Here is a 7834-nt window from a genome sequence, read left to right as displayed (position 1 = left end):
AGGGGTCTGTGCACCTTCAGCAATGTTGGGATTCATGTTATCCTCTCCCCCACTGAATGTCAAGAACAATATCACAGAAGGGTGTACACCCCCTGTGATATGGCCAGTAATATCATCGTCTCTACCTTTGGATACTACGAACAACATCACAGAGGGTGTGTACACTCCCCTGCAATATTGGGCATAATGTTATCCTCTCTTCCCCTGGGTATTAGGAATGATATCCCTGGTGGTAGGAGGTGGATTACATTAAGAACAATATCACTGGGTGGGTGTACACCCCCTGCGATATTGGGTGTAGTATCATCCTCTCTTCCCTAGGATATTAAGAACAGTATCACAGGAAGGATGTACAGCCACAACCCCTGTGTTATTGGGAGCAATAACATCTTCTCCCCCTCTCGATATAAGGAACAATATCCCAGGGTGGGTGTACATCCCCTGCGATATTGGGCATAATGTCATCGTCATCGTCTCCCAACGTGGATATTGGGCATAGTGTCACAGGGGGGTGTACGCCTTCTTCGATATTGGGAGCAGTATCATCCTCTCCCATCAGGATTGTAGGCAAAATATCGAAGAGGTTTTACAACTCGTGCCACATGGGCAGTAATATCATCCTCTCCCCACCTAGATGTTAGGAACTATATCACAGGCGGCTGTACACTTCTTGCAATACTGGGAGTCATATCATCCTCTCCCATCATGGATATTAAGAACAGTATTACAAAGGAGGTGTACACTCCTGCAATATTGAGAGTAATATTATGCTCTCCCCTTCCGGATGTTAGGGACAATATCACAAGAGGTGTGTACAACCCCTGAGATATTGGGAGTCATATCATCCTCTCCCCCTGAATATAAGAAACAATATCACAGGAGGATTTACACCCCCTGTGATATTGGGAGTCATATCATTTTCTCTCCCTCTGGATATTCGGAACAATATCACAGTGGGTGAGTGCACCCACTGTGATATTGCCACTAGTATCATCGTCTCCCTCCCAGGATCTAGGCAACAACATCACAAGGGGGTGTACACCCCCTGTGATATTGGGGGTAATATCTTCCTCTCCCCCGCTGGATATTAGGAACAATGTCACAGAAGGGGTGTACACCCTCTGCTCTATTGGGAGTGATATCGTCCTCTCTGTCCCTGGATATTAGGAACAAAATCACTAGGGAGTGTACACCTCCTGCAATATCGAGACTGGTATCATCCTCTCGCCCCCTGGATGTTAGCAACCATATCACAGGGGTGGTGTACACGCCCTGCGAAATCAGAAGAAATATCATCCTCTCCACCTTTGAATGTTAGGGACAATATCACAGGGGAGGTCTACGCCCCCTGAGGTATTAGGAGTTATATCATCCTCTCCCACCCAGGATAGAAGGAACAAGATGACCTAAGGGATGTACACCCACTGCGATAGTTTCAATAATGTCATCCTCTACCCCCTGGCTATTAGGAATAACATCATAGAGGGGTGTACGCTTTCTTCAGTATTGGAAGTAATATCATCCTCTCCCCGCCAGATATCAAGAACAAGTCTATTAATTATTAATATTAATAAATCTAATAAAAATTAATAGTAGTCATCGATATTAATAATCACAATAAAGATAGTAAAACTTAATACTGGTTAAAAATGTTAATGATTAGTATTAATAATTAATACTAATATCACCATTAATAATAAAATAATGATATCAGCAATTAATGTTACTTAAATCAATATTGACATTGGTAATAAAATAATAATTAATATTAAGAACTTATATTGTTATATGACATTAATATTAATAATTTTAAGCATGCATAATCATATATGTAAAATAATGATCCGTAATTAATAATGGTATCCTATTAATTAATAGTGTCATTGATAATTATTAAAATTGATCATTGATGTTTAATAATTAATCACATTATGACTCCTAATACCACAGGGGGTGTACACCTACCTGTGATGTTGTTCCTAATGTCCAGGGACGGAGAGCATGATTTTAGTGTTAATATCACAGTAGGTGTACACTAACCCTGTGACACTGATCCTAATATCCAGGGGGGTAGAGTATGTCATGACTCCCAACAGAGCAACGAATGGACAGCCACCTGGTGATATTGCCCCTGATATTCATGGAAGAAGCGTATGATATTACTTCCAATATCACAGGGAGGGTACAGCTCTTCTGTGATATTGTTCCTAGTATCTGGAGGGGGAGAGGATGATAATAATTCCAGTATGGCAGGCTGTGTTCACCCGCCCTGTGATATTGTTATGAGTACCGTGGAAGGGAGAGGATGATATGACTCCCCATAGAGCAGGAGGCATACACCCAGCCTGGGATATTGTTCCTAATATCCATGGAGGGGAGAGGCTGATATTACTCCCAATATGGCAGGGGTGGACATCCACCCTGTGATATTCTACTTAATATTCCAAGGCTGAGAGGTTGATATTACTCCCAGTATCGCAGACACTGTACACCCCCATGTGATACTCTTCCTGATATCCAGAAGGGGAGAAGATGGTATTAATCCCCATATCACAGGAGGTGAACACCCACTCTGTGATATCTTTCCTAATAGGCGGGGGGAGAGAGGATAATATTATTCCCAATATTGCAAAAGATGTACACGCCCCCCCCGTGATATTTTCCTTAATATTCCAAGGCACAGAAGATGATGTTACTCCCAATATCGCAGAAAGTGTACACCAGTGATGTTGTTCCTATGATCCAAGAGGGAAGAGGATGATATTACTTTCAATATCGTAGGGGGTGTACACGCCCCCGGTGATACTGTTCCTAATTTCCACCTGGGAGAGGATGATATTACTCAGAATATTGCAGGGGTTATAAACACTCCTTTGATATTGTTCCTAATATCCAGGAGGGGAGAGGATGATATTCTTCCCTATATTGCAGAGGGTGTACACCCGTCTTTGATACTGTTCATAATGTCTAGAGGGGGAGATGATATTACTCACAAAATCGTAAACATGCTGTGTGTCCATCGTGGATCCTAATATCCAGGAAGGGATATTGCTCCCCAAGTCGCAGGGAGTGTCCACTCCACCTGTCACATTCTTTCTTATACCCAGGGAGGAGAGGATGATATCGCTACCAATGCTGAAGAGGTGAACACGCCCCCTGTGATATGGTTCTTAACATCCACGTTGGGAGAGGATGATATTACTCTCAATATCACATGGGTTGTCCATCCCGCCTGTGATATTTTTCCTACTATCCAGAATAAGAGAGAATGATATTACTCCCAATAGTGCAGGGAGTGTCCCCCCCAAGGGGATGTACACCCACTTTGTGATACTGCTCCTAATATCCAGGGGGTAGAGTATGACATTACTCCCAACAGAAGAGTGGGTGTACATCCGCCCAGGGATATTGCTCATAATATTCAGGGAAGGTGAAAATGATATTACTCCCAATATCGCAGAGAGTGAATAACCCTTCTGTGATATTGTTCCTAATATCTGGAGGGGGAGAGGATGATATTACTTTCAAAATCGCAGGCTGTGTACACCCACCCTGTGATATTGTTCCTAAAATCCAGGAAGGGAGAGGACGTTATGACTTTCCATAGAGTAGGAGCTGTACACCCACGCTGGAATTTTGTTCCTAACATCAAGTGGGGGAGAGCGTAATATTACTCCCAATATGGCAGGGGGTTTACATCCCCCCTGAGATATAGTTCTTGCCATTCAAAACAGGAGAGGATGACACGACTCCAGATATTGAAGAAAGCGCAAATCCCCGTGTGATATTCTTTCTTATATCCAGAAAGGAAAAGAGGATATTAATCCCCATATCACAGGAGGGGTACACTCACTCTGATATTTTTCCAAATATGCAGTGGGGAAAGAGGATAATCACATCCCAATATCGCAGCAAGCGTTGTACACCCCCTTGTGAGATGGTTCTTCATAATGTTCCAAGGCGGAGGGGATGATATTATTACACGTGAGACAGAATGTGTACACCCCCCAGGGATATTGTTCCCATGATCCTGGAGGGAAGGGGATGATATTACTTTAAATGTCACAGAAGGTGTACACGCCCCCAGTGACATTGTTTCTAATTTCCACGTGGGAGAGGAGGATATGACACCCAATATCACATGGAGTAGAAACACTCCTGGGATACTGTTCTTAATATTCAGGGAGGAAGAGGATGATATTACTCCCAATACAGACGGGTGTTTACACTGAGGGTGTACTGCCATCTGTGAAAGAGTTCATAATTTCCAGAGGGAGAGATGATATTACTCACAATATTGTAAACAGGGTGAGTCCACCATGGATCATAATAGCCAGGGGGTGAGGGGGTTGCTCTTACTCCTCATATCGTGGGGTGTGCCTCACCCCCCTGCCATGTGGATTGTAATAGACAGTAGGGGAGAGGAGGTGGCTATTAATCCCCACATCGTGGGGGGTGCCTCACCAAGAAGTGTTACAAGGACTTTTCTAAATTGTAAGCAAACTTGCTTCAAAATAAGTTGACACATGATAATAAGGTTTTCAATGTAACCCAGGAGGTTTTTAAAGGCACTGTTAGGCTGAGCATGGTGGCTCATGCCTGTAATCCCAGCACTTTGGGAGGCCAAGGCAGAAGGAACACTTCAATCCAGGAGTTCAAGAGTAGACTGGGCAACATAGCAAGACCCCATCTCTATGAAAAGTTAGCCAGGTGTGGTGGTGCATGCCTGTCATCCATGCTACTCAAGAGACTGAGGCAGGAGGATCACATGAGTCCAAGAGTTCAAGGCTGCAGTGAGCTATGATTGCACCACTGCACTGCACCCTGGGCAGTATAACAAGTGTCTGTCTCAAAATAATAATAATAATATAATAATAATAATAGAGGCATTGTTAGCTTGTAAGGAGTGGAGTATGTAGGTACTAGTAGTTATATGCAAGTACCCAAGTGGTATTCTTCCAATCTTATTAGAAGCATGAATATTCAAGATTGATATTACTATTGCTTATTAGCAAGATTGTTATCAATCATTAGAAGCATGAATATCCAAGACCAGGATTGACTAATGATGAGTCTACATCAAGAGCTAGGCATTTCTTTTGAGTTGACGGACTCTTTAGCGAAGGAGAATCTAGGAGAAACACTGATTTTGGTTCTGAGAACAAACAGATTAAAGTACAGCATAGTTAGCCTTGGTAGAGGTATGACTAGGATTTGCTGTATCCCTTAAAATAGTATCTGGGCATTTATTCTATTGAAGGTGACTACTTTTTTTTTTTTTTTTTTTTTTTGAGACAGAGTCTTGCTCTGTCACCCAAGCTGGAGTGCAGTGGCACGATCTCCGCTCACTGCAAGCTCCACCACCTCCCGGGTTCATGCCATTCTCCTGCCTCAGCCTCCCTAGAAGCTGGAACTACAGGCGCCCGCCACCACACCCGGCTAATTTTTTTGTATTTTTAGTAAAGATGGGGTTTCACCATGTTCGCCAGGATGGTCTCAATCACCTGACCTCGTGATCCGCCTGCCTCGGCCTCCCAAAGTGCTGGTATTATAGGCATGAGCCACTGCGCCCGGCCAGGTGACTTCATTTTATTAGTTTTATTAGGATTTTAGGTAGAATCAACTTCTGATTAAAGGCTGAATTTCTGTCACTTTGTAGAGAAATGAATAGACTGGACACTGTGTAGTCAGTGTTTAGATTTGCCCCTGGGTTTGTTTAAATCTATGTCATGGATCCTGAGACACAAATATAATTAAGACAGGTCTAGAGACAGGAGAAGCAGAAATAAGCTGACCCAGGAGTACAGTCTCAAGTAGTTCATTAATGAGAAAATGGACATCTGACAAGAGTCTTTTTACTTTATCCTGGCTGAAAATCCCAATCTTGTTTTATTTTTTCCACTAAAAGTAACTAAAATAATAATGAATTTCATTTGTTCTTGGGTTCTTTTTTCCTTTAATGATTGTGTTATGACTTGAAATAATTATGTTACTTTTGAACATTTTTAAAGCATATCTGAAAACGACTGATGTTTATAACTCTCTTTTGGCTTCAAAATAAGATTGTGCTATCACCATTTTGGTAGAGGAGGTTGTCTGATGAAAATGATGCACATGACTTGTACCGTTCAGTGTACATTTTGCAGTAGTGGATGATTGAAAACATAAAAAAGTGGAGTATAAATTAAAAATTAATTTGGTTTCTTCTATTTCTTCATTTAGGATGTTAAACCATGACTGTAAGGGATTTTCTTGGTGAAAAGAGAAGGTTCTCAGAGTCAAAAATGTTCTTATAACCCGGGCTTGATGGCCTTTGAGTTAGGAATGGATTGTTCCTCTCTCTGAAGCCTGTTGTCACATGGGTTTTTAATCCTGGCCTTGCTGCCAGAAATCTGTGCTTGAAGTCGTCTCTCTCTGGTAGTAACCTACCACTTAAAAGTTATGACGTGGTGGAACTCAGTTTATTAGATTCTTTAGCCTTTGAGCTAAACTGAGCAACCTCATAGATATACACACACCACTTTGTATGAAAGGGTTCTCTAGAATGGTTCTTTGGAGAGAAATATTTTCATGTAATTTTGACAGGGGTGTAAATAAAGCATGGTGACTAATAAGTCTTTCACTCTTCATCTGATGAACGTAAGAATCTATGCATCCAGATATTATTTTGTATACAAATATTTAACTTGGTGATTGATAATCTCTCTTTGGGGTAGTCACATGGAAAGCTCTTTTAAATTTAACTTCTGCGTTTGGATTTTTTTTAAGAAAAGCCATTGAAGAGCAAAACTAATGTAAATGTCTTGATCATTTAAAAAGTTTACTTGTCCTTGAAAGGAAACACAAGTCATCAGTGAGTATAAACATAGACGGTTGATTTGTGAATGCTGTCGGCCTCAACGTGCTTGATAATAGATTCTACCAATCTAGCTGGAATAATTTGATCACTTACTTCCTTATTAACACTAGATCACACAGTGTCTTTCTTATTCCTTCTTCTTTACTTACTGGCATGAGCACATCTGAAATAGAAGGGAGAGTTTGGGTGATTATTGTAGGATTCTTAAAAACTTGCTTGGCAGTTGGGCACGATGGCTCATGCCTGTAATTCCAGCACTTCAGGAGGCCGAGGTGGGTGGATCAGCTGTGGTCAGGAGTTTGAGACCAGCCTGACCAACATGGTGAAACCCCATCTTTATGAAATACAAAAAATTAACCGGGTTGGTGGTGCATGCCAGTAATCTCAGCTACTTGGGAGGCTGAAGCAGGAGAATCTCTTGAACCTGGGAGGCGGAGGTTGCAGTGAGCAGAGATTGTGCCATTGCATTCCGGCGTGGGCAACAAGAGTCAAACTCCATCTCAAACAAAGCAAAACAAAACTTTGTTGGCTTCCTGATACCTCACTGTCTATTTGAGGAATTCCACAGAAACTTCAAAGGATTTGGGGGAAAGTGCATTAACGTGGACAAAGGATGGAATCAAAATAATGTTATAATGGGAATAATTCAAGCACCTATTTAAACTGTTTCCAATTGCCAGCATAGTGATGATATGACACCAGCATATCAAAGTAAATAACAAATTAGCTACACAAACATCTTGGAATTTGATTTGGTTCTCTTTTCTCATCACAGATTTCCATGCAGAATAGTGCTCATCCTTATTTCTTTCTTTTCTTTTTTTAATTAAAAAAAATTTTTTTTCATCCTTATTTCTTGTTTGCCTTTCTATTTCCTTCCAAATTCTACATGTGAAGAATTCCTCTGTCTTTTAAGTGGCCATCAACTCAATAGGCAAAAATTTGGAGTAATCCAGAGAAAAAACAATCCAAATA

The sequence above is a fragment of the Colobus angolensis genome, unplaced genomic scaffold, assembly GCF_000951035.1.
Source record: "Colobus angolensis palliatus isolate OR3802 unplaced genomic scaffold, Cang.pa_1.0 Scaffold14, whole genome shotgun sequence".
NCBI classification, from domain to species: Eukaryota; Metazoa; Chordata; class Mammalia; order Primates; family Cercopithecidae; genus Colobus; species Colobus angolensis.
This window is presented reverse-complemented; position numbering follows the sequence as displayed.